Source organism: Chiloscyllium punctatum, chromosome 26 (genome assembly GCF_047496795.1).
Source record: "Chiloscyllium punctatum isolate Juve2018m chromosome 26, sChiPun1.3, whole genome shotgun sequence".
NCBI lineage: Eukaryota > Metazoa > Chordata > Chondrichthyes > Orectolobiformes > Hemiscylliidae > Chiloscyllium > Chiloscyllium punctatum.
In genome coordinates this window covers 13426480-13448192 of record NC_092764.1, presented here as the reverse complement: position 1 = coordinate 13448192, position 21713 = coordinate 13426480, and the positions used below count along the sequence as shown (strand labels likewise).

The 21713-nt window shown below is 43.1% G+C and overlaps 1 protein-coding gene across 5 annotated transcripts in view; it reads left to right on the top strand.

Moving 5' to 3' along the window:
* The window catches only part of adamts18 (ADAM metallopeptidase with thrombospondin type 1 motif, 18), a 282233-nt gene that overhangs the window by 38099 nt on the left and 222421 nt on the right, over window positions 1-21713 (top strand). The window contains exon 1 of one of the 5 annotated variants that reach the window (XM_072595847.1): window positions 15050-15143. The exons of the other annotated variants lie outside the window; for them this stretch is intronic. The gene's annotated coding sequence lies outside the window, so the exon portion shown is untranslated. Of the gene's footprint in view, window positions 1-15049; window positions 15144-21713 lie in introns of those variants that run through there. 5 annotated transcript variants of the gene reach the window in all.

The following is a 21713-nucleotide window of genomic DNA, read 5'->3' as shown; positions in this document are numbered from 1 at the left end:
CGCCTTCTTTACTATCCTATCTCCCTGTGACTTTCAAGGAGCTATGAACCTGCACTCCAAGGTCTCTTTCTTTCAGCAACAGTCCTCAGGACATGCTCAACATTGTGCAATCATCTTGAACAACCCCACTTTTGACCTTATGTAGGAGGGAAGATTATTGATGAAGCAACTGAAGGTGGTTGGTGCTAGGACACTACCCTGATGGCCTGGAGCTGAGCCAACTGACCTCCAACAACCATCTTTTCTTCTGGACAAAGGCCATTGGTAAAACCCAAATCTAGTATCCATTCAAGTTTGGTATAGGCAAAGGAATGTTGTGTTATAAAATGCTGAAGCATACACAGTTCACGGACAAGTTACACCAGTCTCGAAATGTTAGGTCTGTTTCTCTCATCACGGATGCTGCCAGACTTGCTGAGTTTCTCCGGCACCTTCTGTGTTCATTTGACTTTTTACTCAAATTTGACAAGTTTGACAGGGTGAGTGTAAGAAGAGGTTTGCCCTGGCTTATGTTGGGAACTGGGAGGTTGCTCTCGAACTTGAGGCACAATCTCAGAAAAGGGGGCAGGCCACATATGACTGAGTTTTGAGAGTGAGAAATCTTTGGAACTCCCTACCTAGGGAGCTGTGAAGGCTCTATCACTGAGTGTGTTCAAGACAAGAGTCAATAGATTTTTAGATATGAAAGATATCAAGGATTGCAGGATAGATAGAATAATGGCAGCACTGTGGCTCAGTGGTTCGCACAGCTGCCTCTCGTACCAGTATCGGGTGACTGTGTGGAGTTTGCACATTCTCCCCGTGTCTGCATGGGTTTCTTCTAGGTGCCCCGGTTTTCTCCCACAGTCCAAAGATGTGCAGGTTTGGCGAATTGGCCACGCTAAATTGCCCATAGTGTTCAGGGATGTGTAGGTTAGGTACATTAGTCAGGGGAAATGTAGAGAAGTAGGGTAGGGGAATGGGTCTGGGTGGGTAACTCGTCAAAGGGTCAGTGTGGACTTGTTGGGCCAAACAGCCTGTTTCCACACTGTAGGGATCCAATGAATGTTGGAGTCAGTCAGGCTATAGATAAACAGGTTGATGGGGCTGAATGGCCACCACATTTTCCAATAATGTTTGGTCAGATTTTTACAATCTACCAATGCATTGAACAAGAATGGGATCATTCAGATTAAAGCAAAATACTGCAGAAGTTTGAAATAGAGACAGGAGAAACTCTGCAGGTCTGGCAGCATGTGCACAGAGAAACAGAGTTAAGGTCTTGAGTCTCATATTTCCTGAGATGGTTCAGAATCTAGGGGTCATAATTCATGCCTTCAGGTTGCTTACCACCACCACAAGTGACACGAATCGTAAAGAATAATCCTTCAATCTACTTCTGCTTTTGTTGTGTCAGCTTCACAGATTAATGTCCGTAACTCGCCGGCAATTCTATCTCGCACTTTATAGCTCAATGTTTTCCATCCAGACACAGCTCAGGTTTGTAAGGATACAATGTGCAGCTGTGCTGTCGGCTGTTCTCAATTATGTGGGCAGAATACTTAAAATATGATCATTTTATTTGACTCTAATTTAGTGATAACCCTGTAATGAAGTGTTAATGATTCAAGTGGGTTAGACTGTATGAAAACCTAATGACAAACTGAACCCTTTTGGTAAAGGTCTTGATATAAAACTTTGAGCTATATCGATATACCGCAGTTGGAACACAGTTGGGAATACTCTTGTGTGGTTTCAGGCTGGGTCAACGGCATTGGAGGGGCCACAGTGCAAATTTAGTAGAGTGCTGATATTGTACATTGTGACTTGGCTTGGAGGAAAATAAAGGGCAGTTTGACAGGTAGGTTTAACATTAAGTGGAAATAGAGAGGCAGAGGAATTTTTTTTTTCCTCATGGTTTGGTTCTGTAGCAGTTGGTGTCACTGCTTACAAATATCTGGCAATCTGACAGTACAGGAAGCTCCTTTTCCAGACAGTTCTGATGTGTCCTGTACAGAGTGAGGCTTGTGATGCTGCAGTGTGCACATACTGCAGGGATTTGGCAGCCAACCTGTCATTTGCTAACACAGTTTCTTCAATGCTCCCAGCTGAATGTGCATGAGGAATTCCCCACTGACACAATTTAAAGGCATCAGCCTGAAATTTTCAAGTGAAGTGCTTTTGACTTTATTTTACTGCTGCTGAGAGTGTTCTGTCCTCTTGGGGGAGTTCTGAAATGTTGTTGGTGTTAGAAGGGTTTGAAGAAATGTCTGGAGAAAGTGTATTTGTAGCATCGATAGTCACAGGTGAGGTGCCGGAAGACTGGAGGTTGGCAAACGTGGTGCCACTGTTTAAGACGGGCGGTAAAGACAAGCCAGGGAACTATAGACCAGTGAGCCTGACCTCAGTGGTGGGCAAGTTGTTGGAGGGAATCATGAGGGATAGGGTGTACATGTATTTGGAAAGGCAAGGACTGATTCGGGATAGTCAACATGGCTTGTGCGTAGGAAATCATGTCTCACAAACTTGATTGAGGTTTTTTGAAGAAATAACAAAGAAGATTGATGAGGGCAGAGCGATAGATGTGATCTATATGGACTTCAGTAATGCATTCGACAAGGTTCCCCGTGGGAGACTGATTAGCAAGGTTAGCTCTCATGAAATACAGGGAGAACTAACCATTTGGATACAGAACTGGCTCAAAGGTAGAAGACTGGAGGGTTGTTTTTCAGACTGGAGGCCTGTGACCAGTGGAGTGCCACAAGGATCGGCGCTGGGCCCTCTACTTTTTGTCATTTACATAAATGATTTGGATGCGAGCATAAGAAGTAGAGTTAGTAGGTTTGCAGGTGACACCAAAATTGGAGGTGTAGTGGACAGCGAAGAAGGTTACCTCAGATTACAACAGGATCTGGACCAGATGGGCCATGGGCTGAGAAGTGGCAGATGGAGTTTAATTCAGATAAATGCGAGGTGTTGCATTTTGAGAAAGCAAATCTTAGTAGGACTTATACACTTAACGGTAAGGTCCTAGGGAGTGTTGCTGAACAAAGAGACCTTGGAGTACAGGTTCATAGCTCCTTGAAAGTGGAGTTGCAGGTAGATAGGATAGTGAAGAAGGCAATTGGTATGCTTTCCTTTACTGGTCAGAGTATTGAGTACAGGAGTTGTGAGGTCATGTTGCAGCTGTATAGGACATTGGTTAGGCCACTGTTGGAATATTGCATGCAATTCTGGTCGTCTTCCTATCGGAAAGATGTTGTGAAACTTGAAAGGGTTCAGAAAAGATTTACAAGGATGTTGCCAGGGTTGGAGGATCTGAGCTACAGGGAGAGGTTGAACAGGCTGGGGCTGTTTTCCCTGGAGCGTTGGAGGCTGAGGGGTGACCTTGTAGAGGTTTACAAAATTATGAAGGGCATGGATAGGGTAAATAGACAAGTTCTTTTCCCTGGGGTCGGGGAGTCCAGAACTAGAGGGCATAGGTTTAGGGTGAGAGGGGAAAGATATAAAAGGGTCCTAAGGGGCAACTTTTTCACACAGAGGATGGTATGTGTATGGAATGAGCTGCCAGAGGATGTGGTGGAGGCTGGTACAATTGCAACATTTAAGAGGCATTTGGATGCGTATATGAATAGGAAGAGTTTGGAGGGATATAGGCCAGGTGCTGGCAGGTGGGACTAGATTGGGTTGGGATATCTGGTCGGATGCTGTACATCTCTATGACTCTATGAATGAGGACTTAAGATAGCATTTCTTTTGGGTCACATCGTGACTTGGAGACGGAGCTCAAGCAACAGAGAGGATGAGTTGTGTGCAGTGTGGAGACCAGGAAAAGGCTGGCAGTGTACTGCTCTCAGGCCTTCAGGGAGCACTTGCAACAGAAGCTCAACCAAGACAGAGCTGTCTGAGGTAGCACAGACCTCCATTTTCCAAGCAGTGTGCCATACCTTCCAACCAGACCTACAGCAAGGGGAGCACAATACTGCCAGTCACCATGAGGATTATCATAGCTCTGCATTTTCATGCAGGTGAATCCTTCCAGGTGTGCTCTGGTGATGTTGACAATGTTGGCTGTGCAGTATTGTATCATGGATCTAACACCAGACATTATACACAGAGGATAGCACTTCAGTCTTCTTTTGACCCTTGGACAGCACTTTCCAAACCCACAACCACTTCCATCTTGAAGAACAAAGGCAGCAGATATATGGGAACACCACCACGTTCAAGTTTCCCTCCTGACTTGGAAATATATCACCGTTCCTTCACTGTCACTGGGTCAAAATCCTGGAATTCCCTTCCTCAGGACATTGTGGGTCAACCCACAGCAAATAGACTGCAGCAGTTAAGAAGGCAGCTCACCACCACCTTCTCAAGGGCAATGAGGGATGGGCAATAAATGCTGGCTCAGCCAGCGATGCCCACATCCCACAAAATGAATATATAAGAAGTCTTTCCTCGAGGTTCATTAACTACAAGGGTTCTGTGGGTGTTGTATATTAACAGGCTGATGTCCCATAAATGGAAGTTTTACCAACCCTGAACATGGGTTTGTTTGTTTGTGCACAGAGAATCATGTTAGTGGATGCCTGGCAGCAACAATGACACGTTAATCCTGCACCAGTCAGCTGGCTCTGCAATGGTTCAATGATCACAATGAACCAGATAGAGTGTGGTTGCTTGGTAATGAGGATATGTCTTCTGCACATGGCTGATGACTCCTCCCTGCAGTGTGGCCTATGCTAACCATGTGTGTAGAAGGAGAACCAATGGAAATGCAAGTGCTCACCATTCTGAAATGACAGTTCAACTATTGGTCTGCTTAGCAGGAGAACTCACCAGAGTGCATCTCCAACAACCCGGCTAATGTGAGGATACAGCGCTTGTCACCAGAGCTACAGCAAAACCAACTGGGCTGTGCAATGTACAGGACAGTGGGTCAAGTGCTGGAAAATAGGATTAGAATGATACCCAGTGGCTGGTGTGGACATGATGGGCCAAAGGGCCTCCTACTGTGCAGTAAAAACTCTGACTCTATGGACTTGGGAGGAAAGAGCAGTCAGCAGGTGCTTCTCTGAGCATCCATTCAGTTACAGATTCATATCAAAGCTTACTCTCAGGTTGGCATCACTGCACTATTTTTGCACCTTTTCTGTTCCATGACAGCAGCCTCCTGGCCAAAGTCATGAAAAACATGGCACCATCAAAAAGACTCCATAACGACTTGATTGAACGCCACTCCCACTAATACAAAATGGAGATCTTCACTCCTGCGCAGTGTGTCAGCGCCTGTTCTGCGGAGCCCTCTCATCTGCCCGAGCGCTGCACTGCTGTGCCTGCCATCACAACTGGGGGAGAGCTGCTGAGTTTCATTGAGGCTGAATGTAGCTGCCCATCCTGAAAGATCTGGATGAGCTTCAAACTTGAGAGCCTGGCTTGTGCATCATTAATCCTTGTGCCATGCACGTTTCAATACTTTACTTTTTCATAGATGATTGAGTGGTTTCGAACTGTTTGTTAATATGCTTAGAACTGACCTATAGATGGTAAATACAACTTGCACTTCTTTTGTTTGATCACAGGATGAAGCATTTATTACCTAGCCTGAATCGCCCTGAGGGCAGTTAAGATTCAACAATATTGTTGTGGGTCTGGAGTCATAATGTAGGCCAGACCAGGTAAAGACAGCAGTTTCCTTCCCTAAAGGACATTAGTGAATCAGATGGATTTTTCTGACAATTGACAATAGTTTCTCGGTCATCATTAGATTCTTATTTCCAAATTTTTATTGAATTCAGAACATCTCCTGGATCTCTAGATTCACAATCAAGCGATAATGCTATGAGCTATTGCCTGCCCTGTAGAGCTTTTCACGTCACTAGGACACCCCAGATCACTTCAGAAGTATTCAGTCATAAGTTTTGAAGTTTTCTCGCTGCTATTATCTGGTAGAATGGAGCAGCCACTTTATACTCAGAAAGTAGCATAAATAGTGAGATAAATAACAGGGTTATCTGTTTCAGGTTTGTTGGCCAAGGGATAAACATCGGCCAGGATATCGGGACAAATCCCTCACCTGTTCTTCCTTGTCCTCATTTCTGCAAGCCTGCCATCCTGTTCCTATTTGACTTTCAACTTATTGCCATTTGTGATTTTTTAAAAACACATGAAGTCAATCTCATGATTTTTTTTTGTGTGATTTCAATAAATATAAATTAATTATTAACAGTGATTTTGGAATTTGGACTGGGTGTGTGTCAATATTTTCACGGCCCTAAAGAGAATAGAATGATGCTGTAGTTCAAATATTATGGGATTGTTTCTAGCTTCTATCTGAGAGACAGTGCTAGCTTTAACATTTGTCTGAAAGGGAGTTCACTGACAGTGTAGCATTTCCCCCGAATTGCAGTGAAGTGTCAGTCTGGCTTTTGTGCCTAACTCTCTCTCACTCTCATTTTCATTCTCACGCACACTCTCTCTCTCTTTCTGTCTGTCTGTCTGTCTGTCTCTCTCTCTCTCTGTCTCGAATAAGACTTGAGATTTGAGTCTGAGTCAGGAGGGTGTGGGTTCAGAACATCATGGTTGTCATGTAACGTACGATTAATGAAAAACCCACTTGAACCTAGTTTGTCATTGTCATAGTCGTTACTCTCCCTCATTGCCAAGATGCCTGTTATTTAACACCACAAATAGCTGTGTGAATGAGACATCCATCCTAATTTGCCAATTGTGAGCTTACAAAATTAGCCTTGTGTGTTCCCTCCTCTTTCCTTCCAGCAATTTGCTTTTCCTGACTCCTACACTTAGCTGATCAACACATGCATGTAAGATTCAAAATTAGACCTTTGTTCTGTTCTCCTCAAGGGTGTGAAAATGTTGATAGCATGTCCAAATTCCTCAAGCATTGTTAATGATTAATTTATATTCATCAAAAGCTAAATACAAACATTGACTTTATCAAAAAAGTATATGCAAGTGGTGAAGATCTGAAAGGAGAAGAAGAAACGGTTGACAGGCCTACAGGAGAAAAACCTAAGAGGGACGTGATGACTCAGTGGTATTATCACTGGATTGTTAATCAAGTGACCCTGATAATGTTCTAGGGATCCAAGTTAGAATCTTGCCACAGCAGATTCAGTAGAAATCTGGAATTAAGAGTCTAATGATGAGCATGAAACCATTGTCTATTGTTGGGAAAACCCCATCTAGCTCACTTTAGGGAAGGAATCTGCCATCCTTACCTGGTCTGGCCTACGTGTGACTCCAGACCCACAGCAAATAATAAACAAAGTAGATTAATATTCAAGGCAGAAACACTTGGCAAGTTTTATAAACTTGGGAATTGTCACCTGTCAGTGCGTTAATGTAGAGTCATAGAGATGTATAGCACAGAAACAGACCCTTTGGTCCAACTTGCCCATGCTGACCAGATATCCCAACAAAATCTAGTCCCATTTGCCCGCACTTGGCCTATATCCCTCTAAACTCTTCCTATTCATGTACCCATCCAGATATCTTTTAAATGTTGTAATTGTACCAGCTGGTGGCTCATTCCATACATGCACCACCCTCTGTGTGTAAATGTTGCCCCTTAGATCCCTTTTAGATCTTTCCCTTCTCGTCTTAAACCAATGTTATCTCCACATGTTGGAAGGAGATGTATTCTGCTGTCATAGGAATGACATCAGCTTGAAGATCACCGTAGAACAAATTATTCCACAATAGATGGTGGAATTGGAGTGAAAGCAGAAAGTCAGATGTAGCCCATGGTCTGGAAGCCTAACATCTGAGTCAGGAAGATGTGTTTCAAGCCCCACTCCAGAGCACAACTTTGTCATGCAATGCTGAGGCTGTGCAACATTGTTGGAAGTTCAACTTTTGGATGTTACGTTGAATTGCAGCCTCACCTCTCCTCAGAAGTCGATGTACACTGTCATATCCCTGCTGTCTTGGGTAAAGGCACCAGGAACACTCTCTTCCTCATCCCACATTCCTCAAAATCTCTGCTGCTCTTTGGCAACCATGTTAATTTTGAACCACCTTTTTAATGCCACAAAGCTTAATTGTTTATGTTGACGTAGTCTGAGGGTCAGTCAAAGGTTAATTTCAATTGGGGAGGGAAGTTAATAACGCATCACTGTCTCTAACTTTACAACTCCAGTCCAGGTGAAAACAGCTGGAAATGCCTGAGGAGGACAATCTTAAAACTACTCAGTACAAGGAGTGAGATGCAATGTGTTAATAGTGTGTTAATTATATTGTTCAGGTCCATAGGTGAAGGGCAATGTTTAATTCGGTGCTCAGAACATGTGTGGAGAGAGACTGGGACACTGGGTTGGTCGGTGGCCAGCAGACATATGTAATGCTTCATTCTGTAAATAAACCTATTATCAAGAAAAGTATTAATGTCTAGCTTTATACTTCACCAGCTGGGCTTGAGATCGAAATAACACTGTGCTGGACATATTTGTCTGTACAGCCAAATTACTGCAGTGTTTCTGGGATTCGACAAACAGCAACTGTTTGCTCCATTTAATGCCAAGTGAAAACAGATGACTAATCAAAATTAAGCACACTAATCTGAGGAATTCTAAAAAGCTACAAATTTTAGGTGTCCATCACTTTGACTGTAGACCGTGATTGAAGTTAATGGTGAATTCAAATGGGTTACTTCAAAGTAAGAACCTTCGCTATGAATTTTGTTTTTAAATACCCACAATTGCTACATGATTAAATAAAATTGTTATTATCACCAGCTATTTTGGCCAATTTGGATCACTTTTATCAATGTTTTGGGCCTCCCGGGAAGACTGCAGGTGTATCAGAGATTGTTGTTGCATTTACGTAGCTGAGCACGTTTAGATGAAGCTGAATGTAGCTTTAGCAGCCAGTGCTTTGAATATTTTATTTCCAGAGCTGTACGTGTGTGGGATAAGTTAAAGCAGAGTGTGTTCATAAAATCATCTGACAAGAATGTTGGATTACTTGCATTGTGTCTCAACCTTTGGCCCAATCCTGGGTAAAGTACCAAGATCAAAGATGACTACCCACTGCAATACTGCTAGAGTCATGGAGTCATTAAGATTTATAGCACAGAAAAAGGCCCTTCAGCCCATTGAGTCCATGCTAGTCAAAACCAGCCACCTAACAATTCTAATGGCATTTTCTAGCACTTGGCCCAAAGCCTTGTATGCCATGGCAAGACAAGTGTACATCTAAAATACCACTTCGATATGAAGCAGGTTTCTGTCTCTGCCACCCATACAGACAGTGCGTTCCAGGTCTCAATGAAGGCAGTGAAAAGGTTTTTCCTCAAATCTCCTCTAACCTCTCCCACTTGTCTGAATTTATGCTCCCCTAGTCATTGACCCTTCTATTAAAGGGAAACATTTCCTCCTGTCTCCTTTATCTATGTCCCTCATAATTTTATATATCGCCAACAATCGTAGTCTGTCCAATCTCTTCATAACTGAAACTCTCGAGCCCAAGTCTCTGCACGGATGCTCCCAGACCTGCTGAGTTTTTACAGCAATTTCTGATTTTGTAACATCCTGGTTAATCTCCTCTGCACCATCTCCAGTGCGATTATATTACATCGCCGTACTGATAGTACTGTCCTTTGAGTGAGACGTTAAATGAAGACCCCATCCACCTACTTGGGTGGATGCAGAAGATTCCAATGCACTATTTCAAAGGACGTCATGGTAGATATCTTCAGTGTCTTGGCCATATTTATCCCTTAATCAACATGACAAAACCAGATGAGCTGTTCATTGTCACTGGCTGAGTGTGGTGGTTGGCTGCATTGTCTACAATACAATGGTGACTGTACCTCAAAGCAATAGTTCACTGGCTGAGAAGTGCTTTGAGATGACAGTAGTTGTCAAAAGTACCACAAACACATTTAATGAAGTTGGTAACTTCCCTCCTGCCGAGTCAACTACTTTCTTTACAATCTCTAAGGAAAACCTCTTGAAAGGGGAGATCTCAATTCCTGTGGTGCCAGTGGAAACTGCCATGTAAACAGGCAGAAAAATTATAGTATAAACACTGATTGTTCGGTTTTATCAATGCCACTTGAGATCATTCAAGTGAACAGTAACAATGGGTGGCAGTAATAATTAGATATAAATCTAACGAGAGAAAAGGGATTGATGGATATTGTGACTAACTTGAGATTATCTTTGACCCTTTAAAAATTATCATTTTCATCACGTGCCTGTCCAGATGTCTCCTTTTCTGGATCAATGCACGTTTCTCTTGCCTGCAATACATCTATGAGCTGTCTTGAAGTTTCATTCTCATTTTGAAGGTGCAAGAGAAATACAAATCATTATTGTTAGATCAAATGGCCTTTATTTAGATTAGATTAGATTAGATTACTTACAGTGAGGAAACAGGCCCTTCGGTCCAACAATTCCACGCCGACCCTCCGAAGTGAAACCCACCCATACCCCTACATTTACCCCTTCACCCACACTACGGGCAATTTAGCATGGCCAATTCACCTAACCTGCACATCTTTGTGACTATGGAAGGAAACCTGAGCACCCGGAGGAAACCCATGCAGACACGGGGAGAATGTGCAAACTCCACACAGTCAGTCGCCTGAGGCGGGAAATGAACCCGGGTCTCTGGTGCTGCGAGGCAGCAGTGCTAACCACTGAGCCACCGTGCTGCCCAAAAATTGTTCCCGAAAATTCTTAACACTGCAGCACCAATATTACAGCATGCAAAGTGGGTGGCACGGTGGCACAGTGGTTAGCACTGTTGCCTCACAGCGCCAGAGGTCCAGGTTCAATTCCCGCCTCAAGCGACTAACTGTGTGGAGTTTGCACATGGGTTTCCTCCGGGTGCTCCGGTTTCCTCCCACAGTCCAAAGATGTGCAGGTTAGGTGAATTGGCCATGCTAAATTGCCCATAGTGCTTGGTAAGGGGTAAATGTAGGGGTATGGGTGGGTTGCGCTTCGGCGGGGCGGTGTGGACTTGTTGGGCTGAAGGGCCTGTTTCCACACTGTAAGTAATCTAATCTTAAAATAAAGGGAATCATTTTACTAACTGGGCAAATGGACTGTTATCGGGATGAAGAGGGTGTTGCAATGGCACACATGGCTACTGTTTGGGCTTCCCCCTACATTCTGCAGCGGGGAGCTAATTAAGTGGCTCCTGCCCCTCAGAGAGCTGCCAGCCCACGAAAGCATGTGCAGCCCAACAGCGTCCCAAGGATCCGTGGTTGCTGCTGAGGTAGGCAGTAGTTCTGCAATTAACAATCATTAGGAGATAAAGCCTTAAAAATAATTGCAAGGTCAGATGCTGGAGTGAAAATACCTTTGGGTAAGTCACTTAGGTTCACAGGGTGTTGGAGGTGGCCTGTAGACCCCTGCCCCCATCCCCTCAATGTCATAAGAAGCTGTCCCCTGGGCTGTTGATAGGATACCCCCAGCTCTCTCCTGCTGCAGTGGTGGGGGAGATGTGCATGTGTGAGTATGATGCTGGTGAACTGATTGGGCTCGTGGTAAAATGTTTAAAACTGCCCTCAATGCGCAGTGCCCATCAACCACCCAGGGTTTCATGGTAGCCTAGTGATTAGCATGGCTGCCGAACAGCACCAGGGACCCAGGTTCAACTCCACGCTTGGGCGACTATGTGGAGTTTGCACATTCTCTCCGTGTCTGCGTGGGTTTCCTCTGGGTGCTTCAGTTTCCTCCCACAGTTCCAACATGTTCAGGTTAGATGGATTGCCCATGCATAATTTCCATAGTTTCTAGGGTAGAGTGTATTAGTCATGGAAATGCAGGGTTCGGGTCACGGGGTGGGGGCGGGGGTGGGTCTGGGTGAGGTGCTCTTCGAAGGGTCAGTGTGGACTTGATAGGTCAGATGACCTGTTTCCACACTGTATGGATTTTAATTCTAACCTCCTTGAGGCAGGTGACTTGTCTGGTTCCAGTGCCGCCTGTGAAAACATTCCCTGCCAATGAGACACGGTCGGAGAGGTGAAATCCCTCAGCTCTGTTCTCCTGGCTTCCGCTAAAACTTAGCCCGGCTTGCTCAAGGTGTTCATCACAGCTTACTGCAGGGAGCAAGTTCACTGTATTCCATGTTGGGAAAGAAATCACCAAAGTGGGGCTTTATGTAGGGAGTGACATGTCGGAGAGCTGGAGGGATCTCTGTTTGATGATCAGCCAGCTTTAACAGTTAGGGAGGAAAAGCTAATAGAACCTGCATGTGGCTCCATAAGTTTCTCTTAAGTGTTGCAACAGCTGCCACCAATAAATAGAAGCAAGTCTGCCCAGTAACTTCAACCCTGCAACCTTGACTTACCATAAATATCCGATAGCAAGTATGACGAGGCTCTGAGCCTGGGAACCTGTTGTAATGATCCACTCCATGTTGGAAAGACACAGACAGATGAATATATAGCATGCTGTAAGGTAAAATAAAAACTTAAAAATGTTACAGAAACTCAGCAGGTCTGGTGATGTTTGTGAACAGAGGAACAGTTAGCATTTTGAGTTTGATTTGACTCTTCTTAAGAACTTTCAAAATGGAACTGTAAGTTCTGAGCATGAGTCGATCAAAGTCAACATTTTAACTCTACTTCTGTCTTCACAGATGCTGCCAGATTGAGTCAAAGAGACTAGATTCCCTACAGTTTGGGAGCAGGCCCTTCAGCCCAACCCAAACCTGCAAAGAGCAACCCATCTAGACCATTCTACCACATCCACTCTGACTAATGTACCTAACACTATGGGCAATTTAGTTTGGTCAATTCACCTAAACTGCACATCTTTGGATTGTGGGAGGAAACCCACACAGTCATGGGAGAATGGGCAGACTCCATACAGACAGTCACCCAAGGTGAGAATCGAACCTGAATCCCTGGTGCTATGAGGCAGCAGTGCTAACCACTGAGCCATCATGCCACCCACAAATATGTAACAGGGAAACAAACTTTTCAGTCCAACTCATCCATTCTGACTAGATATTCTAAATTAATCCCATCCTGTTTACCAGCATTTGGCCCATATCCATCTAAACCCTTATTCATATATGCATCCAAATACCTTTTAAATGTTGGAATTGTACCAACCTCACTACTTCCGGTGGCAGATCATTCCATAAGTTACCCCCTTCTGCATGAAAGAGGTCCCTTTTAAATCTTTCCCCTCTCACCTTAAACCTATGCCCTCTAGTTTTGGACTCCCATACCCTGAGGAAAAGATCTTGCCTATTCATCCTATCCATGCCTCTCATGATTTTATAAACTTCTATAAGGTCACCCCTCAGCCTTGGAATCTCCAGGGAAAACAGATCAGTTGTGGTTCTCCAGCAATTTTATTTCAGATTTCCAGCATCCACAGAATTTTGCTATTGCTTTGGCATGCACAAATGTGTTTGTTCCAAATGAGAGGAACTAAGTTAAATGGAATCGAAACTGAGAGGAAAAGAGATTTCAGTGAGTGAGATGGGAGCAAATTTGTCTTGTAGCAAAAGAGTTGTGGGATTGAGTGGGGTTTAGCAAATGAAAGCAAGTAACTCCATCATGACATGAAAAGGTAGCCAACAATATGGAAAGTTTGGGAACTCAAATGGTAACTAAATGAACACGTTATCACAGTTCAGCTGCAAGCAGAAATAAATTGTTGGACAATGGGCTATCACAGTGTACTTTGCCACACATGTAATTTCAAAACATGCGTCCATTCCAGAGCGATGGTAATGAATTGAAACTCAGACGTTCCTGGATCCTGTTTTCCCAAATTTAATCAATCCCCTATGAGCACACACCAAAAAATACTGAAGAGCTGCTCTGAAAATGTCATTGAGATCAATGTCACAGGAGCATTGAAAGAGTTTGGGCGTACTCAGCACAGTGAAGTAAGTGTTGTCTTGTGGAACTTAAAGGCGAAGTTAAAGTAAACAGATACGGATATTGTTTTTGTATTCCATATGGTTGAAATAACTTACAAATGGAACCCAAGGGATAAGTCATCGATGTGGTAACATCATAATGGGAAATGAAAAGCAGATAGAATTTTATAACAGATACGTTGCTGTAATATGATCTGTCAAAAGTATCAGAATGGCTTTAACAGATGCAGTATCTTGGCATCTTTGAATGTCAAGGCAGCTAGCCTGTCTAATACAGCACTGATTAATGTACTCTGACCGGGCTTATATACCTGCATGATGGAATACTTGATCCAGTCCAGTGCTACTTAGCTTGTCATTTTTTTTCATCATCATTTATATTTGTATCAGCTCCCCAATGTATATGTTCAGAATGATGCCTCTGGCATGAGGTCATTCCCTTAAGTTTTTCTCTTGTCTATTTTCTTTGTTGTCACACTCAGGAAGATGAAGGATGTTTGTGCTTTAGAAATGTAGCAGTTTTCGTGTTGGGGCCTTCAGTTTCAGCATTAAAATTTTCTGCACTTTGGGATAGTACATGGTCACATGCAGAGGAGGCTTCTCTCTGCTATGCCCAAGCAATCTATCTCAGCGGGTGAATGCGTCTTATGACCCCCACTCTTTTGTTTTTCACCATGTGACACCTTGGAGTGAGACTGCAAATTTTCTGTCCATTTAATTGTGAGCTGTAGCTGGTTTTACATGTGTAACCTGCTTCACAGAAAACCTAGACATTGAACTCTAAACCAGATGTACCCCACCCCCACAGTGTCACTCTGATAATCTGTCCCTTAAATGTGTTGTAAAATCGATATCTGTTCCACCTATCCGGTTAACCATTCGGATAAAAGATCCAGTGGCGAGGTTCAAAGATGAGGAAGAAGCTTCTCTTGATTTTCCAGCTGACCTTCCACCCTTTTCCAACACCATCGAAGAACAATTATTCATTCTGCTGGTGTTTGTGGGATTATGTTCTGTGTAAATTGGCTGCTGCCATTATTGCTGTCACTGTTTGCTAAAGAGAAATTACTGCTTCAATGTCCACGTGAATTGTGGTTATTAGATTGATGGATTCTCATTTCTCATTGCAGCTCACAGACAAAAAACAATTTCATCTGATCAAACCTGCACTGAATTGAAACCCACGTCCAAGGGGTAAAAGGGCTGTGTTCCTGTATCATAGTCTTGGAATTATTTCGGGCGGCGCAGTGACTCATGGTTAACACTGCTGCCTCACAGCACCAGAGACCAAGGTTCGATTCCATACTTGGGTGACTGTCTGTGTGAAGTTTGCGCATTCTCCCCGTGTCCCCATGGTTTCCTCCCACAGTCCAAAGATGTGTATGTTAGATGTTGATGGCCATACTGAATTGCCCATAGTGTCCATGGATGTGCAGGCTAGGTGGATTAGCCATGGGGAAATGCAGAGTTACAAGGATGGGGTGGGTTTGGGTGGTATGCTCTTTGGAGGGTTGGTATGGATCGAATGGCCTGCTTCCATGCTGTAGGGCTGCTATGATTTTCCTCTGGGCCTTTATTCCAATAAACTATACATATGGACCTTCATGCTTCTGGAGAAGAAGCAGAACTTGCTTATTCTGGAGCAAATTTGTTTTTTTTCTCTCCCATTAGTTGTAAGTTGCCATTTTTAGCCCTTTTTTTGACTGGCCAGTGACTAGTGGAGCTGCACAGGGGTCAATGTTGGGACCACAACTATTCGTGTTTTGCATTAACAATTGGCGGAAGAACTGAAGGCATTGTTGCTAAGTTTACAGATGACACAAAAGATTGGTGGAGGGATGGGGAGACTGCAGAAGGACTTGGACAAGCTGGGAAACTGGGCAAAGAAATGACAGATGGAATACAATGTAGGAAGGTTTGAGTTTTGGTAAGTAGAATAGAAGCTAGGATTATTTTCTAAATGGAAAAAATATGAAACACAAAAGGGACTGAGACGTCTTAGTTAAGGGCTCACTTAGTTTTCTATGCAGGTTCATTTGGTAGTTAGAAAGGTAAATGCAATATTAGCATTCATTTCTAGAGGGATATACTGCTGAGATTGTATAAGACTCTCATCACATCGCAGTTGGGATATTGTGAGCAGTTTTGGGCTCTTTATCTAAGGAAGGATATGCTGGACTTGGAGGGGGTCCAGAGAAAGTTTACAGGAATGATCCTGAAGATTGAAGGGCTTTTCATATCAGTAGTGGTTGAGTTGTTTAGGTCTGTGCTCGGTGGAGTTTTGGGATGAGGGGAATCTCATTCAACTGACAAAATACCGAGATGCCTGGATAGCATGGATGTGGTAACGGTGGTTCCACTAGTAGGAGAGACTAAGACCCAAAGGAAGGGTCATCCTAGTGGAATTAAGATGAGGAGGAATTTTTTCAGCCAGAGTGTGGTGAACCTGTGAAACCCATTGCCATAGAAGACTGTGGAGGCTAAGTGACTCAGTTATTTAAGACAAAGCTAGATAGGTTCTAGGGAGAAAGGTCAAGGGAGAAGGCAGTAGAATGGAGTTGAGAAAAATCTACCATTGTGGAACAGAGTTGATGGCTTGAGTGGCCTAATTCTGCTCCTGCATGTTATGGTCTATGGTCATTCATCATTCATATCCTAAGTTGTCAAACTAACAACATTCAACACTCATAATGCTTTCAGTCACTCTTAGACTTCTGGTGGGCCTTTGCTCACAATCTTGCAGCTACTAGTTATTAGCTCAAAGGTAACAACTATTGATGTGGCTCATGCCCGAAACATCGATTCTCCTGCTCCTTGGATGCTGCCTGACCTGCTGCGCTTTTCCAGCAACACATTTTCAGCTCTGATCTCCAGCATCTGCAGTCCTCACTTTCTCCTATTATTGGAGACCTGTAAACTATCTCTTGAAGTCAGGAGGAGATTTCAGCAGAGAGTTGTGTTAAAACCTGTTTTCCTTTAACATGCCACAGTTATGAGTGGCGTACTGATATTTCCATAATTATGGCCTTTAAGGGAGTGTAATTAAACCCATTGTCTGTTGCAGACCATGATAAATGCTGGTTTGCAATGAGAGTGTATTACCCCAAACGTGGAAACAATTAGTTGTCACATTTCTGAAACTTGACAAGTGAGAAACACATGCAATGGAAGGAAAAAGGGACTCCTCCAGATAACTTGAACACACAGCACCAACTCCAACCAAAGATAGGCCTTGGTGTTGATTATAATGCAGAATGAATCTCCAACAAGTTTGTAAGTGGGATCAGTGGATATTCTGACACTGGTGTTGTATGTGCTGCTCTTAATACCTTGTGGGTAGGTATTTCTCCAGGACTTGTTAGGGCTGATGTGAATAGTCACTGTGTGGTCAAACTGGAAGAGCCTCTTGTACCAAACAATATATAGTATATTACATCTCTGGAACCATTCTGAAAAAGGGTTACCGGACCTGAAATGTCAACTTTGTTTTCTCTCTGCACATGTTGCCAGACCTGCTGAGTTTTTCAGCAATTTCTGTTTGTGTCTTCAGTTTTTCTGAAGATGGGTCACTGGACTCGAAATGTTAACTCTGCTTTCTTTCCACAGGTGATGCCAGACCTGTGTTGAGTTTCTCCAGCTATTTCTGTTCTTGTTTGTTTCTTGAGCTGTTTACATGTTACAAGATATGGCGTATGTTAACTGATTGGAAGGCCTAATATTCAATCTGACTCCTTAAAGATTCAACATAACTCTTCCACGGCTCCTTACCATCATCCCATTGGGTGCTGCATGAGGTAGTCAGTTAATCTTAAACCTTTCAGACCCATGATTAATCTCATGGCTGACTATCCCCCACTTCCCTGCTAACCACTGGCTGCTTTCCCCTCACTTCCATCTATCCCATGTGCTGAAAGCGAAGAGAGACATATATTTTTAAACCATGTTTCATGGACTTAGGACATCTTAAGGCACCTTGCAGAAAGTGAATTACTTTTTAATACTTGTTCAATATATCATTTCAGCTGAATGACACTATGATCGTTTGCTATAAATTCTGTGTCTTATGATCCTGCTCCACAGCTACCTAATGAAGGAGCAGTGCTCCAAAAGCTTCCAAATAAACCTGTTGGACTATAACCTGATGTTGTGTGATTTTTAACTTTGTCCACCCCAGTCCAACACTGGCTCCTCCACATCATATTTTTGAACTGTCATGTATGTGATGTAGCAGCCAATTTGTACACACCAAAGTCCAACAAATAGCAACATGTTAATGACTAGATAACATGCTTTCAGCAATGTCAAAATGTATGGTACTGCAAAAGCACAGCCAGTCAGGCAGCATCCGAGGAGCAGGAGAGTCGAAGTTTCGAGTATAAACTCTTCATCAGGAATGATTTCCGCAATGCTACTTGTACAATAAAATATTTGTCAGCACCTAAGCAAAAGCAGGCAATCTAGCCCTTTAAGCCTGTTCCATTATTCAATACAGTCATGGATGATCTCAACTCCACTTTCCTGCCCACCCTCCTTCAGACCTATTCCTTTACTAATGAAAGATCTATCACCTCCTTAAATTCACTCAGTGCCTTGGTATCTATCATGTTCTGGGTTAGTAAATTCCACAGGTTCATGACCCTTGGAGAGCATTAAGTTCTCCTCGTCTGTGTTACAAATCTGCTACCACTTAATCTCAAACTATGACCATTCATTTTAAGTTGCTCAACCGGGGACACAAGGGGAAGTGAGCATCCAAGGAAGGGGAAAATCGACATTTCGGGCAAAAGCCCTCTGTCAAGTTTCCTGCTCCTCGGATGCTGCCTGACCTGCTGTGCTTTTCCAGCACCACTCTAATCTTGACTCTAATCTCCAGCATCTGCAGTACCCACTTTCGCCACACTAGGGGAAGTTCCTCTGCTATGCCTCAAAAGGCAACATGGGATCCACGAAAGAGTACAGACATTAGTCAAGTTGAAAAGCTGGTACCTGGGTTGGTGCAGCGCTGTTTCGGTACCTTACTGTCAACTACAATTCTGAACACTGACTTGGGAGTTGGAAACCATGACTTTTAGCTGTATATTGAGCCACTGCTGACACATGAATCCAGTCATAGCCCCCCCTAATACAGTGTGAGCTGAGATTAATGAACATTATCTGCTTTTGAAATCTGAGTGCTGTTCAGTGTTGATGGCAGTGGAAAAGATCTGTGTCAGTCTTGTATAGTCACAGACTCAAAAACAGCAATTGCTGGAAAAGCTCAGCAGGTCTGGCAGCATCAGTGGAGAGAAATCAGAGTTAACATTTCGGGTTGAATGACCCTTCTTCAGAACTGGAAATCACAGGTTCCTCCCTTTTAAGGGTGTAAAACAATTTTATTATGCAAATATAAATAATCTGAAATGATTCAGCTTTTGTTTGAGATTCCACTATGAGTCTAGAGATCTCCATGAAACCTTCTTTCTGCTGTTGACTGGAAAGTATGAGCAGATGACATCAATCTCACATTGCTGCTCACCATGCACCAAGGTGTGCCAGCTCACTGCACAATATGAGCTATTGCTCATGAGGGTACCTGCTGGCATTATCCTCTGAGAGTGAAGGGAGCGACACTGAATAAAGCCAAAACACTGCAGATACTGGAGATGATTGGATCCAAACATCAACTTCATTCCTCTCTCCACAAATGCTGCCAGACCTGCTGAATTTGTCTAGCACTTTCTGTTTATCTTTGGGAAACGAGGGACTGCTTGGTTCAGTGCGGTAAGGATAAAACCCTTCCTGGTCTGAAAAGAAGAGTTTTTTTTCCGTTTGTAGTCCATATTCTGATACTCTCTTGAGTGATGAAGGCTCTGCATTTCATATGTGATGAAGGTTAATACTATACTTGTATTACTTGAGAAATTGGGCTGTAACGTAGAGATACATGGGTTTTGATCTTTTTTGTTCTGGGAAGGCGATTTGTCTTTTTAAGCACAGAAACTCATTTACTTTTGAAATAATGGGTCATAGAGTCATTGAACTGTACACCACAGAAACAGACCCTTCAGTCCAACTCGTCCATATCTAAAGGTTATCCTAAATTAATCTCGTCTCATTGGGCCCACATCCCTCTAAACCCCTCCCATTCATTTACCCATCCAGATCCTTTTAAAAGTTGTAATTGTACCAGCCTCCACCACTTCCTCTGGCAGCTCATTCCATACACGCACCACCTTTTGCATGAAAAAGTTTGCCATAAAGTTTCTTTTATATCTTTCCCCTCTCACTTTAAACCAATGCCCTCTAGTTTTGGACTCCGCCACCCTGGGTAGAAGACCTTGTCTATTTACCCTATCCATGCCCCTCATGATTTTATAAACCTCTATCAGGTCACCTCTCAGCGTCCAACACTCCAGGGAATACAGCCCCAGCCTGTTCAGCTTCTCACTATAGCTCAAACCCGCCAACCCTGGCAAAATCCTTGTAAATCTTTTCTGAACCTTTTCAAGTTTCTGTGGGTCCAATCAGCATTTGCAAGGCATCATGCGACTTAAGTCAAATGATCGACAAGCAACGTGGTCAGGTAATTACTGATAATTGCTGTTTGCTAAATTGAAATGTTACAATCCAGAGAGATGGTGAGAGAGGTCAAAAGCAGGTTTGTTTTAGAAGAAATGAGAAAGTGAGGACTGGAGATGTTGGAGAGTCAGAGTCGAAAAATGTGGCACTGGCAAAGCACAGCAGGTCAGGCAGCAAGCATGGAGCAGGAGAGTCGATGTTTTGGGCATAATTCCCGATGGAGGAAACATTGATTCTCCTGCTCCTTGAATGCTGCCTGATCTGCTGTACTTTTCCAGTGCCACACTTATCGGTTCAGAAGAAAAGAGCCCATACCAGCAGATATGGTGTTTAGCAGTGTTGAAGTTGTTAAAGTAATTGAAAAAGTGCCTGAGGAGAGTCTGAGAGAATTACATCTGGTGAATACGCAGGCAGTCACTAAACGAAACACTTGTGACTCAGTTGAGTAAGAGATTGAGTGAAGATAGGAATAATACGTCATTAGGCTGAATAAAAGAAAATTGTGGGGAAAAGGGTCGAGTCTTTTTGCTGTTTCTAGGGAGATTTGTTTCAAAATGGTTTCATAGCTCTGCTTTTCAAAAAATTCTTCTTTGCAAAGAAATGTATGATTTTTTATTAAAAGTATATTTATATCTACTCAGGATTACGTTTAATAACTGACCAACATGGTAGAAAATCATAATCCATCAAGCCAGGTTATATTCTGGAATCTGATTTGCACAGTACTAACATCATCTGCAATCATAATGACAATTGGATTTATTAGTGACTATTTTGCCCTTTAGCTTTGGATTCACCACATAAGTAGGAAGATAGTCTTTGTCAAACTCCTTCATTATTCTAAAGACCTCCAACAGGTTACCCCTCAAGTACCTCTTTTCTAGAGAAATGAGGCATAGTCTGTCTAGCCTCTGCTATCTTCATTGCTCTCAGTTCTGTTAACAGCCAATCATGGCAAGCTGATAATCTCACTTGAAGGTTGTGCGATCGGCTATATGGACACTGATTATTTCAGACACCTTCCAACCATCCTCCCATATTTGACTCCATAAATTTGAATTTATCCAAAACTCTGCAGCCCATAGCATTAAGTCCTCATTCACCCAGCTCATCATATTTAGTGACCAGTATTAAATCTCTACATTGATAGATTAATCAGCACTTTGATTTTGAAATTCTCTGACTTTGTTTTTAAATCCCTCCACATCACATCCCTAACTGCCGGATCCTCCAGCCCTACAATCCTCAGAAATATCTGTGCTCCATCAATTCTGATTTATTGAGCTTGCTGAATTTGACCACAA